General features: G+C 42.1%; 1 protein-coding gene across 1 annotated transcript in view; it reads left to right on the top strand.

Annotated features, from left to right (window-relative positions):
* Positions 1-253: 253 nt before the first annotated feature.
* Positions 254-16,973, top strand: part of ST3GAL5 (ST3 beta-galactoside alpha-2,3-sialyltransferase 5) — a 99,120-nt gene continuing 82,400 nt past the window's right edge. The window contains exon 1 of the mRNA XM_069744921.1: positions 254-380. The gene's annotated coding sequence lies outside the window, so the exon portion shown is untranslated. The remainder of the gene's footprint in view (positions 381-16,973) is intronic.

Here is a 16,973-nt window from a genome sequence, read left to right as displayed (position 1 = left end):
TGGTTGATAGTTGCTGAGCCTTATAAGTACCTACACATTCCTGTGGGAAAAGTCTTGTGATATGGTATACAGCCTAAAATCTGCTACTTGTTTTCCCCCACTCCATGCAGGCGAGACCCTCATTTCAGTAGGGGGTCTTTCTCCTTCCTTCCGGCCTCCATTGTTTGGTCGTCTCCCTCCAGAACTTTGTCCTGTGATGCTGACTGACCAGGCACATTGCTCCCTCCTCTCATCTCCTCCCTCCTTCCATGCTGCTGCTGCTGTTTTCTGTGATGTGACTCCTCCAGGCTTGGCTTCCTCTGTGACCTCCAGCACTTTCCCACCTCCCCCTCATACCTGGATGTGAAGTCCCAGCAGAAGCACTGACTCCTGGCATTTATGTGAGTTTACTGGTGTCTCTTCTGATCTTGGAAAAGTTTTAGTTCTGTATAGATTTGGGGGCTGGAGTGGTCTCCACATTCCCATGCGCCTTGGTCTGGGTTGGATGTGACTATAAAAAGAAAAGGCCCCGTGCCAAGTGCGGCGTTTATCCGTCACATACGGATACAGCAGAGCTGAGTCTGCTCGGATACAGCGAAGTATAGCGCGCCGAGTTTGTTGGATACAAAAGAGCAGCTTTTATCAGATACAGGTAATATTCATTTTATCATGTGCAGCAGAGCTGTGTGAGGTGGGATAAAGCTGCGCTTAGTTTGGACAGACCTAGCAGTGGTTACACTGAGTATGTACTGACTTACCAGTGATGCTGAGTTTGGACGGACTTACCTGGACACTGAGTTTGGAAGGACTAACCAGCGACACTGAGTTTGGAGGGACTTACCAGTGATGCTGAATTTGGATGGACTTACAGGTGACACTGAGTTTGGACGGACTAACCGGCGACACTGAGTTTGGACGGACTTACCGGTGACGCTGAGTTTGGATGGACTTACCGGTGACACAGTTTGGATGGACTTACCGGTGACACTGAGTTTGGATGGACTTACCGGTGACACTGAGTTTGGACGGACTTATCAGCGACACTGAGTTTGGACAGGCTTACCGGTGACACTGAGTTTGGATGGACTTACCGGTGATGGTGAGTTTGGACGGACTTACCAGCGACACTGAGTTTAGACAGACTTACCAGCGACACTGAGTTTAGACAGACTTACCAGCGACACTGAGTTTAGACAGACTTACCAGTGACACTGAATTTGAACGGACTAACAAGCGACACTGAGTTTGGACGGACATGCCGGTGATGGTGAGTTTGGATGGACTTACCGGTGACACTGAGTTTGGATGGACTTACCGGTGACACTGAGTTTGGACGGACTTATCAGCGACACTGAGTTTGGACAGGCTTACCGGTGACACTGAGTTTGGACGGACATGCCGGTGATGGTGAGTTTGGACGGACTTACCAGTGACACTGAGTTTAGACAGACTTACCAGTGACACTGAGTTTGAACGGACTTACCGGCGACAATAAGTTTGGACGGACTAACCAGCGACACTGAGTTTGGACGGACTTACCAGCGACACTGAGTTTGGACGGACATGCCGGTGATGGTGAGTTTGGACGGACTTACCAGCGACACTGAGTTTAGACAGACTTACCAGCGACACTGAATTTGGACGGACTAACCAGCGACACTGAGTTTGGACGGACTTACCAGCAACACTGAGTTTGGACGGACATGCCGGTGATGGTGAGTTTGGACGGACTTACCAGCGACACTGAGTTTAGACAGACTTACCAGCGACACTGAGTTTAGACAGACTTACCAGCGACACTGAGTTTAGACAGACTTACCAGTGACACTGAATTTGAACGGACTAACAAGCGACACTGAGTTTGGACGGACATGCCGGTGATGGTGAGTTTGGATGGACTTACCAGCGACACTGAGTTTGGACAGGCTTACCGGTGACACGGAGTTTGGATGGACTTACCGGTGACACTGAGTTTGGATGGACTTGGCATTGGTGATGCTGTGTTTGGATGGACTTACTGGCATCACTGGGTTTTGACGGACTACTGGCGACAGTGAGTTTGGACGGACTTAACTGAGACACTGAGTTTTGACGGATTTACCATCGACGCTGAGTTTGGACGGGCTTAACAGCGACGACGCAGAGTTTAGAAAGCTTTAGCAGGGACGATGCTAAATTTGGACGGACTTAGCGGCAACAATGAGTTTGGATGGACTTAGCTGCGGTGATGCTGAGCTTGGATGGTGAATTTTTTGTGGGTACAGAAGATCTGTTTTTTTTTTTTTCTTTTCATATTGGCTTTGTGGCTTTACATAGGATTGCAGTGAGGCCGCATTCAGATTATTTATCATATACGATGAGAAAAGTAGTAAAATCAATCTGAGAAACCTCTAACACTAATACATTCATGGGAACCTTCTGACGCCGGTGGTGCCTGTTGCATTTCAGATCCGATCCTGCATCTAACTATTATATTACAAAGTAACCTAAATGTACGCTACGATGGAGGACATTTCTCATTGCGTTTCCGCCAGTATTATTTTGTTCAAATTAATTTCTTTGTTGTAAAACCCTAAGCCAGATTTATCAGTTTTCCTTTTGTGTAACACCAGTTTTTAGTACCTGCGTCAGAAGTTAAAAATTATCCGAAAAGGAGAATTGTTCATTATTCGGCACAAAGTATGGCATATTTCTGATTGCGTTTCTACAAAAAGTTGCATGTTCTAGACGGGCAGATCAGTCGTAGGAAAGACGCGGAACAAATATATTTAAGCGATGTCCGTTTGTGGCTTAAAAAGTCCTGCAAAATTCTACAAAAATGTGCGACATTTGAAACATTGGTGTCAGGCTCTTATCTAGCTGTAACCATGGTTGAGAAGTTTCTGCTAACGTTTCTTGTGACCGTTTTATCAGCGAGGTGCAACACTGAAGTGAACTAAAGATTTGGTGCAAATTCTGCGATTATTTTAATAAATATGGGTCTTGGTGTATGTGCAAATATTAGACTTCTGGTATAAAACGTATAATAGGGATATAGGATGGATAGTAAACAATGTATGGCCTCTAGTACAAGTCAGATCATGAGTTTCTCCGGTGAAGTTTACACAAGTGACTTCTTCTGCAGACATTCCGCTGACGTTTCGCCTTTACTCAGTCCTCACGAGTTCATGAGATGATCATGTAAAACTTTCACATAGTGCCTGATATTTTCTGCGTATGTTCACATGAACCAGAGGTGCGTAGGAAATGTGAAATCAAAGACTAGATTCTTGGGGTACATTCCCACGAGCAGCCGAAAATGCACTGGGCGGGAGAGTATCAGCGTTGTGGATGACATTTTTCTTCACCACTCAATCTGATCTATTAAATCAGCCTTTATTTTTGCACACTGAAGTCATTTTGATGAGGTATTGTAGCAGAATCTATGTGGAAACCTCAAAAGTTTTTGAGGAGGATTTGGAAAGTTTTTGCTCATAGGCTTTGTGCCCACAGTGTCTTTTTCATGAACATATAGAATCTACTTGTGGTCCTTATGTTCAGACTTTTCAACATCTTTGAACCTCTTCAGGTTTCTAAAAACACCAAGCGATTAAAAGATCTATCAGTCCAATCTTCTGGCATTTTTCTTCCGAGTCAGTGGGAAAACTCAAAAGACAATTAGATGTTGTTTTGGAGCATTTTGTCATCGTTTTTGCTTTAAAAAAATAGTGTTTTCTTCATTATTCCAAGAAGTGGAAAAAAAAAGACCAAATAAGACTGTACAAAACCCTCCCCCCAAAAGAATATCCAAAAAAACACAGTTCAGAATTTCCTGAATCTTCTGCTTCAAAAAACTCATTGGGTTCGGCTGAAGCTTAAGCCACAGAGAGGAAAAATTAGGATTTTGTAGAGTTTTTTCACATATTCTGTTCCCAAAACTCTATGGGTAGGTTCAGCTGTGGAGGTTACGAGGCAGACTTTTTAACCTGGAAAAAGTTTCATATATGGAGTTCTACATTACTTTTTTTTATGGATACAAGAGGAAGGAGTGCATGAAAAAACACTACAAAAAGATATAAAAGAAAGTTCTTTTATTGAATCAGTTTAGAAACAAACAAATATAAAAAAATAAATCAACAGTAAAATAAAATAAGGAGGAGACAATGCCAGTACCCTGAGGAGGAGTAACCGGTCAGTAGTATGACATGGGCAAGCAAAGGCAGCAGCACTCAGGCGCAAACTAACAACCACATTATAATACCAAGTGATATATACGTATCACTATATAGTAAATGCACTCATACCACTGCCCCAAAGTAAAGCGCTACATACAGTTATATGCTTACCCATCATGAGTACAGACCGGAAAACAATCTCCTCACAACCCCTGAAGCGCGTTTCGCGTGCCCGCTTTCTCAAAGGGGAAGTAGTATAGTTGTCCTATCTCTAATACACCATTTATAGAGCCCAGACTCGCCGTAATACTACAGTATTATTGTTCTTTTTTATTTTTGCATGCTATCTCATGATTCTTCCTCAATAGGTTCTTACCTTGTCACTTCTTTCTTTCCCCCTTCTTTCTTTATTGTTCACTTTATGCTATTGATTTGCATTACTGTATACTCTGTGTATCTCTCTGTATTTGGATAGAATACAATAGTACTGGTGATAAATGGCAGGGTTCCATGATGGGGACTTGGTTTCCGCATTATATTACCTATTTGGTCTCCAACAATATGGCCGCCAATAGTGCGCATGCGCTGTGTGACTACCCGACATTGTCTCTCTATCTGATGTTTATTGTACCTGCAATGCGCAAGTTTACTGACGTCATAGGGTGCTGGGTCCCCCGCATGCGCAGTGCACGTTGATGGCAGTGGGGTAGACTTTATGTTATGTGCGGGGTCATGTGCGCATGCGCCATCAATAATTGGCGAGTCTGGGCTCTATAAATGGTGCATTAGAGATAGTATAGTTGTCCTACTTCCCCTTTGAGAAAGCGGGCACGCGAAACGCGATTCAGGGATTGTGAGGAGATTGTTTTCCGGTTACTCCTCCTCAGGGTACTGGCATTGTCTCCTCCTTATTTTATTTTACTGTTGATTTTTTTTTTTTATATTTGTTTGTTTGTAAACTGATTCAATAAAAGAACTTTCTTTTATATCTTTTTGTAGTGTTTTTTTTCATGTACTCCTTCCTCTTGTATCCATATTTGTATTGGAGTATTACACTTTGATTATTATTTCTGTACTAGTTGGGGAGAGATAGAGATTGTAACATGCTCTTGGCCCATAAAAATACAACGTGCCGTTTGATTTTTATAATTACTTTTTTTTATGTTGCAGAGGTTCACACTAGATTTAATTCTTTGCATTGCAGATGGTAAAGTCAGCCATAGATTCACATGAAATCTGTAACAAATGTAGATTTCCTTGTGGATTTGCTGCAGATTAATGATGTAATCCACCGAGAAATACCTGTCCCGCTCAGTAGGACTCTCTGAGGAGCAGTACTACTGTCGGAGTCCCGCAAGGTTCAGTTCTAGGGCCCCTGCTCTTCTCCATTTACACCTTTGGCCTGGGACAGCTCATAGAATCTCACGGCTTTCAGTATCATCTCTACACTGACGACACACAGATCTACATCTCTGGACCAGATATCACCTCCCTACTAACCAGAATCCCTCAATGTCTGTCTGCTATTTCATCCTTCTTCTCCACTAGATTTCTAAAACTTAACATGGACAAAACAGAATTCATCATCTTTCCCCCATCTCACACGACCTCCCCAACGAACCTATCCATTACAGTAAACGGCTGCCCGCTCTCCCCAGTCCCACAAGCTCGCTGTCTTGGGGTAATCCTTGACACTGATCTCTCCTTTAAACCACATATCCAAACTCTTTCCACTTCCTGCCGCCTCCAACTCAAAAATATTTCACGGATCCGCACATTCCTAAACCAAGAATCTGCAAAGACCCTAGTCCATGCCCTCATCATCTCCCGCCTTGACTACTGTAACCTCCTGCTCTGTGGCCTCCCCTCTAACACTCTTGCACCCCTCCAATCTATTCTAAACTCTGCTGCCCGACTAATCCACCTGTCCCCCCGCTATTCCCCGGCCTCTCGCCTCTGTCAATCCCTGCACTGGCTCCCCATCACCCAGAGACTCCAGTACAAAAGCCTAACCAAAAGCCTAAAGCCATCCACAACCTGTCTCCTCCATACATCTGTGACCTCGTCTCCCGGTACTTTCCTGCACGCAACCTCCGATCCTCACAAGATCTCCTTCTCTACTCCCCTCTTATCTCCTCTTCCCACAATCTCATACAAGATTTCTCTCGTGCATCCCCCCTACTCTGGAATTCTCTACCACAACATATCAGACTCTCGCCTACCATCGAAACCTTCAAAAAGAACCTGAAGACCCACCTCTTCCGACAAGCCTACAACCTTCAGTAACCACCGATTGACCAAACCGCTGCACGGCCAGCTCTACCCTCACCTACTGTATCCTCACCCATCCCTTGTAGATTGTGAGCCCTCGCGGGCAGGGTCCTCTCTCCTCCTGTACCAGTTATGACTTGTATTGTTCAAGATTATTGTACTTGTTTTATTATGTATACCCCTCCTCACATGTAAAGCGCCATGGAATAAATGGCGCTATAATAATAAATAATAATAATAATAATACTACAGCGTCTGCAGATACATTTTGCTATATATGGCATATATATACAGTAAATATATATATATATATATATATATAATCCACTTACACTCCACTATCACGTGCCCCGCACCACCCAGTTTCCTCTCTACATACATTGCCAGACATTTCCTGTAGGGCGTTACTGGACTTGACCAGTCGTGTATACATCTTAGTGCTGCGAATCCATGATCTAGATGATGCATCTAAGAGAACATCAAGGCGAGATTAATATGCTCCAAATTTTCTACAAATGTCAAAATAATGCATAAATGTATTTATTTATTTTTTTATTTTTTTTATTATTTATTTTTTAGATTATTTACTATTTTGCTGAAATGTTAAAACCACAACATAAATGTAGAGGTTGGAGAATTACTGTCGCCACCACAGGTTCATTAATGCAATTCGATGGAGGAATACCCTAAGGGTATGTTCACACACAGTTTATTTGTTCTCTACATGGAAAAAAAGAACCCAGAAAACCGTAGCAGTACGTTTTTGTGGCATCTTTGATATGGTTTCTGAAGGTTTTTGGGGGGTTTTTTTTGCACACAGCCCTTTTGACCTCAGCAGGGTAAAAACTGCAAATAAAAATCTGAAAGAACTGAAGGTTCATTCGTGTTTCTGATACTGTAAAATGTGCTGGCGAAAAAAAATTGCATAAAAATGCTACGTGTGAACCAGCTCTAATACTAAGAAACCGGACTGCCCAAAAATTCCATCTTCAGGATATCTGGAAGGTCCCTGCTCCATAGTAATGTATTCATCTAACATAGTAACATAGTAACATAGTTAGTAAGGCCGAAAAAAGACATTTGTCCATCCAGTTCAGCCTGTATTCCATCATAATAAATACCCAGATCTACGTCCTTCTACAGAACCTAATAATTGTATGATACAATATTGTTCTGCTCCAGGAAGACATCCAGGCCTCTCTTGAACCCCTCGACTGAGTTCGCCATCACCACCTCCTCAGGCAAGCAATTCCAGATTCTCACTGCCCTAACAGTAAAGAATCCTCTTCTATGTTGGTGGAAAAACCTTCTCTCCTCCAGACGCAAAGAATGCCCCCTTGTGCCCGTCACCTTCCTTGGTATAAACAGATCCTCAGCGAGATATTTGTATTGTCCCCTTATATACTTATACATGGTTATTAGATCGCCCCTCAGTCGTCTTTTTTCTAGACTAAATAATCCTAATTTCGCTAATCTATCTGGGTATTGTAGTTCTCCCATCCCCTTTATTAATTTTGTTGCCCTCCTTTGTACTCTCTCTAGTTCCATTATATCCTTCCTGAGCACCGGTGCCCAAAACTGGACACAGTACTCCATGTGCGGTCTAACTAGGGATTTGTACAGAGGCAGTATAATGCTCTCATCATGTGTATCCAGACCTCTTTTAATGCACCCCATGATCCTGTTTGCCTTGGCAGCTGCTGCCTGGCACTGGCTGCTCCAGGTAAGTTTATCATTAACTAGGATCCCCAAGTCCTTCTCCCTGTCAGATTTACCCAGTGGTTTCCCGTTCAGTGTGTAATGGTGATATTGATTCCCTCTTCCCATGTGTATAACCTTACATTTATCATTGTTAAACCTCATCTGCCACCTTTCAGACCAAGTTTCCAACTTATCCAGATCCATCTGTAGCAGAATACTATCTTCTCTTGTATTAACTGCTTTACATAGTTTTGTATCATCTGCAAATATCGATATTTTACTGTGTAAACCTTCTACCAGATCATTAATGAATATGTTGAAGAGAACAGGTCCCAATACTGACCCCTGCGGTACCCCACTGGTCACAGCGACCCAGTTAGAGACTATACCATTTATAACCACCCTCTGCTTTCTATCACTAAGCCAGTTACTAACCCATTTACACACATTTTCCCCCAGACCAAGCATTCTCATTTTGTGTACCAACCTCTTGTGCGGCACGGTATCAAACGCTTTGGAAAAATCGAGATATACCACGTCCAATGACTCACCGTGGTCCAGTCTATAGCTTACCTCTTCATAAAAACTGATTAGATTGGTTTGACAGGAGCGATTTCTCATAAACCCATGCTGATATGGAGTTAAACAGTTATTCTCATTAAGATAATCCAGAATAACATCCCTCAGAAACCCTTCAAATATTTTACCAACAATAGAGGTTAGACTTACTGGCCTATAATTTCCAGGTTCACTTTTAGAGCCCTTTTTGAATATTGGCACCACATTTGCTATGCGCCAGTCCTGCGGAACAGACCCTGTCGCTATAGAGTCACTAAAAATAAGAAATAATGGTTTATCTATTACATTACTTAGTTCTCTTAGTACTCGTGGGTGTATGCCATCCGGACCCGGAGATTTATCTATTTTAATCTTATTTAGCCGGTTTCGCACCTCTTCTTGGGTTAGATTGGTGACCCTTAATATAGGGTTTTCATTGTTTCTTGGGATTTCACCTAGCATTTCATTTTCCACCGTGAATACCGTGGAGAAGAAGGTGTTTAATATGTTAGCTTTTTCCTCGTCATCTACAACCATTCTTTCCTCACTATTTTTTAAGGGGCCTACATTTTCAGTTTTTATTCTTTTACTATTGATATAGTTGAAGAACAGTTTGGGATTAGTTTTACTCTCCTTAGCAATGTGCTTCTCTGTTTCCTTTTTGGCAGCTTTAATTAGTTTTTTAGATAAAGTATTTTTCTCCCTATAGTTTTTTAGAGCTTCAATGGTGCCATCCTGCTTTAGTAGTGCAAATGCTTTCTTTTTACTGTTAATTGCCTGTCTTACTTCTTTGTTTAGCCACATTGGGTTTTTCCTATTTCTAGTCCTTTTATTCCCACAAGGTATAAACCGCTTACACTGCCTATTTAGGATGTTCTTAAACATTTCCCATTTATTATCTGTATTCTCATTTCTGAGGATATTGTCCCAGTCTACCAGATTAAGGGCATCTCTAAGCTGTTCAAACTGTGCCTTCCGAAAGTTCAATGTTTTTGTGACTCCCTGACAAGTCCCCCTAGTGAAAGACAGGTGAAACTGCACAATATTGTGGTCGCTATTTCCTAAATGCCCAACCACCTGCAGATTTGTTATTCTGTCAGGTCTATTAGATAGTATTAGGTCTAAAAGTGCTGCTCCTCTGGTTGGATTCTGCACCAATTGTGAAAGATAATTTTTCTTGGTTATTAGCAGAAACCTGTTGCCTTTATGGGTTTCACAGGTTTCTGTTTCCCAGTTAATATCCGGGTAGTTAAAGTCCCCCATAACCAGGACCTCATTATGGGTTGCAGCTTCATCTATCTGCTTTAGAAGTAGACTTTCCATGCTTTCTGTTATATTTGGGGGTTTGTAACAGACCCCAATGAGAATTTTGTTACCATTTTTCCCTCCATGAATTTCAACCCATATGGACTCGACATCCTCATTCCCTTCGCTAATATCCTCCCTTAAAGTGGACTTTAGACAAGACTTTACATAGAGACAAACCCCTCCTCCTCTCCGATTTTTACGATCCTTTCTAAACAGACTGTAACCCTGTAAGTTAACTGCCCAGTCATAGCTTTCATCTAACCATGTCTCGGTTATTCCCACTATGTCAAAGTTACCTGTAGATATTTCTGCTTCTAGTTCTTCCATCTTGTTTGTCAGGCTTCTGGCGTTTGCGAGCATGCAGTTTAGAGGATTTTGTTTTGTTCCAATCTCCTCACTGTGGATTGTTTTAGAAATGTTCTTACCTCCCTTCTGAGTATGTTTTCCTGGGTCGTCTTTGTTCGAGTCTAATGTTTTTCTTCCCGTCCCCTCTTCTTCTAGTTTAACACCCTCCTGATGAGTGTAGCGAGTCTTCTGGCGAATGTGTGTTTCCCAGGTTTGTTGAGGTGTAGTCCGTCTCTGGCGAGGAGTCCATCATACCATTAATTCACACCGTGGTCCAGGAATCCAAATCCTTGTTGTCTGCACCATCGTCTTAGCCAGTTGTTTGCATCAAGGATCCTGTTCCATCTCCTGGTGCCATGCCCGTCTACTGGAAGGATAGAAGAAAAAACTACCTGTGCATCCAGTTCCTTTACTTTCTTCCCCAACTCTTCAAAGTCCTTGCAGATTGTCGGTAGGTCCTTCCTTGCCGTGTCATTGGTGCCAACATGTATCAGAAGAAATGGGTGGACGTCCTTGGAGCTGAAGAGCTTTGGTATCCTATCGGTCACATCCTTGATCATCGCACCTGGAAGGCAGCATACTTCTCTTGCAGTTATGTCCGGTCTGCAGATGGCTGCTTCTGTGCCTCTCAGTAGTGAGTCTCCCACCACCACCACTCTTCGTTGCTTCTTGGCTGTACTGTTTGCTGTCACTTGTTGCTGTGTACCCTTTTCTTTTTTGCTTGCTGGTATTGCTTCCTTCTTAGGTGTGCCATCCTCATCCTCTACAAAGATTTGATATCGGTTCTTCAGTTGTGTGGTTGGTGATTTCTCCATGGTCTTCTTGCTTCTTTTGGTCACATGCTTCCACTCATCTGCTTTTGGAGGTTCTCTGACACTTTTTGCACCTTCTGTGACCAGTAGAGATGCTTCTGTTCTGTCTAGAAAGTCTTCATTCTCTTTGATGAGTTTCAAAGTTGCTATTCTTTCTTCCAGACCCCGCACCTTTTCTTCTAAAAGGGCCACTAGTCTACACTTCTGACAGGTGAAATTGGATTCTTCTTCTGGTCGATCTGTGAACATGTAGCACATGCTGCAGCTCACCATGTAGGTTGTCACATCTGCCATGTTGCTCCTAGATCCTGCTGACTTGCTGTGTGTTTTCCTTCTTGTGTAATCTACTCAGCCAAGCTCTCTTGCAATAATGTCCTACAGGCAAAAATTTGCGCGCCGTAAGGCGCGCGGTTTGGTGATGCTTTCGAAGCAGCTGGTCCCGGCTGTACCCAACGATCTTCTAGCTTAGGGAGACTTCGCTTCTCCCAGAAGGCACCTGGAATATGCAAATTAGCCTCCTGAAGCTTGAATCCCTTGAAGCTTGAAGCTTGAATCCCTGAAGCTTGAATCTAGTTATGACGTTAGACCAATTGTCCCAAATATTATATTTATTCATTCCTAGGCTCACATATGCATTGAATGGGGCGGCAGTGGTCATGCTAGAATTGAGACCCCCCCCCATTTGTAATGATCAAGGGTTTCCGAGTGCAAGGACCCCCCAGGTATCAAACATTCATTACCTATACCGGCATCTTTCATGGGAAAACTCTTTTGACCCTTTTCCAACATAAAAAGTGTTCTTTTGGGTTCCATATATTGTATCCATGTAGTTAATGCCGGAAAAAGGAAAAATCAGAACAGCAGATTTACGTCATCACCACGCTTTTCTTAAAAAATGCAATAAAGAGCGATCAAACTATAGTAGGTAACCCAAAAAGGTATCAATGTAAAAAAAAGCCACGCAAGAAACAAGCTCTCCCATGGCTCAAAAGACCCTGTTGGAGAGGGTTCGACTGGAAGGCCATAATAGACTTGTATCTTGTGGCCACCTTCTGCCTGCTACACTGAGCTTAATTCTATTACCATGCTAAAAGGAACTTTATTCATGAGAAAAGGTGGGGGCCAGGAACACTCATCCCTGCAGACCTATGACCAGGAGACAAAATGTAGTCATGCCAATCTCTTAGTATGCCCGTCCAAAATGGCGGCGGCTCCCTCATCACAGACCTTTTTTTAAAAACTGTTTTTTTTTTCCATTTTAAATATATAACGTATATACATTCCAAACTTGTACTGTGTCGCCATATTTTTACTGACCCAAGAACCATGTTGTTTCCAGGGTTTTTTTCAGCACCATGTAACAAAACCTGAAAAAAAAAATGATGTTGATTTCACTCTTTCACTCCACTTGGATTTTATTTTTTTTATTTTTCAGTACATTATATGTCACATGATTGATTAATGTCATTAAAAACTTCAATTCGTCCTGCAAAAACAAAACAAAACTCCTTCACATACAGCTTTGTCTATGTTAAAAAAAAATGGCTCTTGGATGAATGAGAGGAGGAAAAAGAAAAAAGCGTAAAAACAGTCTAAAGTGGGTCATACAGCCCACCCTGGCCATATAGAGCTGGATTATTAGGCCACGTTCACACTAGCAGTATTTGGTCAGTATTTTACATCAGTATTTGTAGCCAAAACCAGGAGTCGAACAATCAGAGGAAAAGTATATATTTTTCTCCCCTTCCTGTTTTGAGCTTGCAAATACCGATATAAAATACTGACCAAACACCCAAACACTAAACTTGTGAACATGGCTTTAAGGCACATATGTCAAACACTGGGCTGTGAGTCAAATCTGACCCACAGGGTGAGTATTTTTGTCCCTTTATACTGTATGGAGGACTATGTAATAATAATAATAATTTTATATAGCGCCAACATATTCCGCAGCACTTTACAAATTATAGAGGGGACTTGTACAGACAATAGACATTACAGCATAACAGAAATACAGTTCAAAATAGATACCAAGAGGAATGAGGGCCCTGCTCGCAAGCTTACAAACTATGAGGAAATGGGGAGACACGAGAGGTGGAGTACTATTATAATGTACGGAAGGCAATGCAGGGCCCATTATATTGTATGGAGCAATATATGGGGCAATTATACTGTATGGAGCAATATGTGGGGCCCATTATACTGTATGGAGCACTGTGTGGGGCCCATTATACTGTATGGATCAGTTTTTGTGGCCACTAGACTGTATGCAGCACTATGTGGGGCCATTATACTGTATAGAGGACTATATGGGGCCATTATACTGTATTGAGCAATAAATGGATCCCATTATACTGTATAAAGGATTATGTGGGGCCCATTATACTGTATGGAGGACTATGTGGGGCCCATTAAACTGTAGGGAGCAATATATGAGACCCATTATACGGTATGGAGCAGTTGTTGTGACCATAATACTGTATGGAGGGCTGTGTGGGGATTCCAGTTGAGAAATCATACTGTGATGGGGTCACCATATTTTGCTGGAGGGATTGAGGGAGGTCATCATACCATGTATGTGAAGGGTGCTGTGCAGGAATTCACTGTGGGGGTATCATACTGTGTTTTAGGACACTTTTGTTGGCATAATACCTTATTATCTTAATTATTCAGGGTTTTTGTTTTATCTTTTATTACATATTTATATTAGGCCATCTGCATTTTACTGCTCATGCATAACATATTATATTATTCCAATATTGTATTCTAAGATCTATTCATTAAAATATACTTTGTCTGTTGGCCGACCCCGTTGTATTTGATGATAAGGAAAAAGTTCCTCAATTGTAGACTTTCGTAATAAATATCAGAGTTGTCCAGCGTCTTTTCCCAAGCTTTTAGTTTTGGCCCTGTGACATTGTGAGTGTGATATTCCTGTAGTCCGTCTGGCTCTGCGCTCCCTCGCAGCCAGTAATCATCTTCCCAGACCTCATCCTGACAATGCGCCTCTGTGATAACTATTGGCCATGTGTATGATGGTGGGCACGTGTTATGTTGTGTGCCCGGGGACCCTGACCTGCTCCGACCTTGTGGATGCCTCCTTCTATTCTTGGCACAACTGATCGCACAACAATATTGTTTTAGTTTTTTTATGTTTGTACAAGGATCTAGAGAGAACACAAAGGAAAAGGCATGTAAGTGAACGTTCTCTGTTAACCGCACGTGGCAAGTCAGAAAGTAAATGCACGTGCTCTTATCAACAGAGAAAATCATTCCCGACATTCTCAAATATCTTACGGGGGTTAGCTGCTATCAAAGCAACCTGGGCTTCCATAACCTCTCAGCAGTGCCACAGGCTGATCGCCTCCATGCCACGCCGCATTGATGCAGTAATTGATGCAAAAGGAGCCCCGACCAAGTATTGAGTGCATTTACTGAACATACATTTCAGTAGGCCAACATTTCGGATTTTAAAATCATTTTTCAAGTTGGTGTTATAAAGTATTCTAATTTACTGAGATAATGACTTTGGGGTTTTCATTGGCTGCGAGCCATAATCATCAACATTAACAGAAATAAACACGTGAAATAGATCACTCTGTTTATAATGACTCTATATAATATATGAGTTTCACTTGTTGTATTAAAGAAGTGAAATAAATAAACTTTTTGACGATATTCTAGTTTTGTGAGAAGCGCCTGTATGTAGAGGAAAAAGACCTCCATATAAAGAATAAACTATTTTATTGAAACAGAAAATTAAAAGGTTAAAAATGGACATGTAAACGAACCATACAGCAAATGAAAAAAAGCAAACACTGGACAAATGGATGGGTTGTGTCCATACATTATTCTTACAGTACAACACCTTGCAGACTCAAATTCCTATGTAAGCAAATGCATGAGGTAGTAATATAGAGAATAGAATTCTCATAAATAAAGTGCAAGGTGCAAATGAATAAAGTGCAAAAAAGGACACAAACAAATAAACGGGGCGGTGGTGGGGTTTGTCTCTAGTAACTCCCATAAAAAAATGTTATACTAAATGTATAATGGATTGATTAAAGCACGCAAAGTGAATCATAGGAGAATCTAGAGACAAAGTACATATTGAAGCTCAAGGTCAAAATAGATAATTATCAGTAATTATAATCAATATCATAATCAATATTGTTACGGATCTGCAACAAAGGACTAAGGTAGAAGAGGGAAAACCGACCCTGCACTATGACTAGGCTGAAACCCTACAATGGAGTGGGCGACCCATTCCTTGCGAATTGACCCACCGACGATCCTGGGTTAATCTCAAGCGAAGACCTAGAGATAAGGGGAAGGGGTTCCCTAAAAGAACTAAGGACTGGGTACAAAAACCGGTCACCTCCTAGTAGAAAACACAGAGCAGGCTAGCTGAACCAGAGGTACCAGCACTGCACAAATAATACACACAGAACACAAAGCAAAGCACCAAGCAAGAGCTGAAGCAGATTAGCACTGTTGTCCAGCAAGGAATGGGAGGCAGGTACTGGTTAATAAAGAGTGATACAAACACCTGACCCAAGACAAACCCAGCACCAGAGGAAAAAGACCAACAGCCAGTACTCCACAAGAAAATGGTGGATAGTCACAAACTAAGATTCTAACAAATATCATATAAAGATATAAGGATAAGTCCAAGCCAAGAGATATTTAGATAGTCCAGAGAGTTCCAGTGTATCCCCTTGACACGCGTGTCGATGGTTTTTTTCTTCAGAAGAGGTGCATCTAGGTTGAATAGGTTGTTCTGGACTTTAACATTGATGGATGATCCTTAGGATAGGTCATCAATGTCTGATTGGTATTCGTGCGACACCCGGCAATCCTGTCGATCAGCTGTTCTCGGCGGCGTCAGCTGCCAAAACGTCTCAGTTACGGAATGGAGTTGTCAATGGAACTGTACAATACCGGTCACCATCGGCGGGGATGCCAGGTGTCACCCCCCCACCCATCAGACATTGATGACCTATCCTAAAAGCTAAAGTCCAGGACAACCGCTTGAAATTCCAACATAGCTGCCACAGCTCCCCCAACATCATACATGAGACAATCGGGAAGCTTGGTCAGTCCTGCAGAAACCGTAGGGTTTGACCAACATTATCCTAATTTTTCTGGGTTTCTTTCACAGTATTATTAATCCCTGGTAGTTTGGTTAGATTTGAAGACTTATCTTTTTGAAGGCGATGGCCTGTCCGGTCATGTTATTTTGATGCCAAAGATGGACTATCTTGACAGACTACTTTGGGTTTTGGAGGGGGTGTCTCATCCTGACAACCCCATGCCATCCAGATTGGCCTCATTAGTGATCGCAGCCGAGAATGACTTCTCTTCTCCGGCAGATATGGGTCTTTTGGAAACGTTCCAAATTTATTAACAAAATGTTTCTACTATTCTCATGATGATGGGTGTTGGTTACTGAAAGTCGTGTGAGTCGTTGGTTTCCTCTTCCTGCCTTCTGTCATGCAGCATCTATCGGGCAGCTCAGATGTGAGGAGATATTTATACGACTCACACAATCATGAAGATTTTGTCAATTTTGGGCCTACAACATTTTTTTTGACAAAAAAAGTCACCATTAAACAACTTATAATACATTCAAGTCCGCAGGGCAGGAGGTCTTCTCAGGGGTCCACATGACCAGATATATAGCGGTAAGCGCATCCTTTCTTCTCTTTACAACTATTTATTTCTTCAGGTAGCCATTACTAACCACACGTATAGCATGTCAACTTAATAGAGTTCTACGTTCTGGGGAACAGCAATATTTCTGTCCTACTTAATATAGAGCAGAGGAGGAGAGGTTTCTGCTGCA

The sequence above is a fragment of the Ranitomeya imitator genome, chromosome 1 (assembly GCF_032444005.1).
Source record: "Ranitomeya imitator isolate aRanImi1 chromosome 1, aRanImi1.pri, whole genome shotgun sequence".
Classification (NCBI taxonomy): Eukaryota; Metazoa; Chordata; class Amphibia; order Anura; family Dendrobatidae; genus Ranitomeya; species Ranitomeya imitator.
The sequence above is the reverse complement of the archived record's forward strand: the minus strand, read 5'-3'. Positions and strand labels throughout refer to the sequence as shown.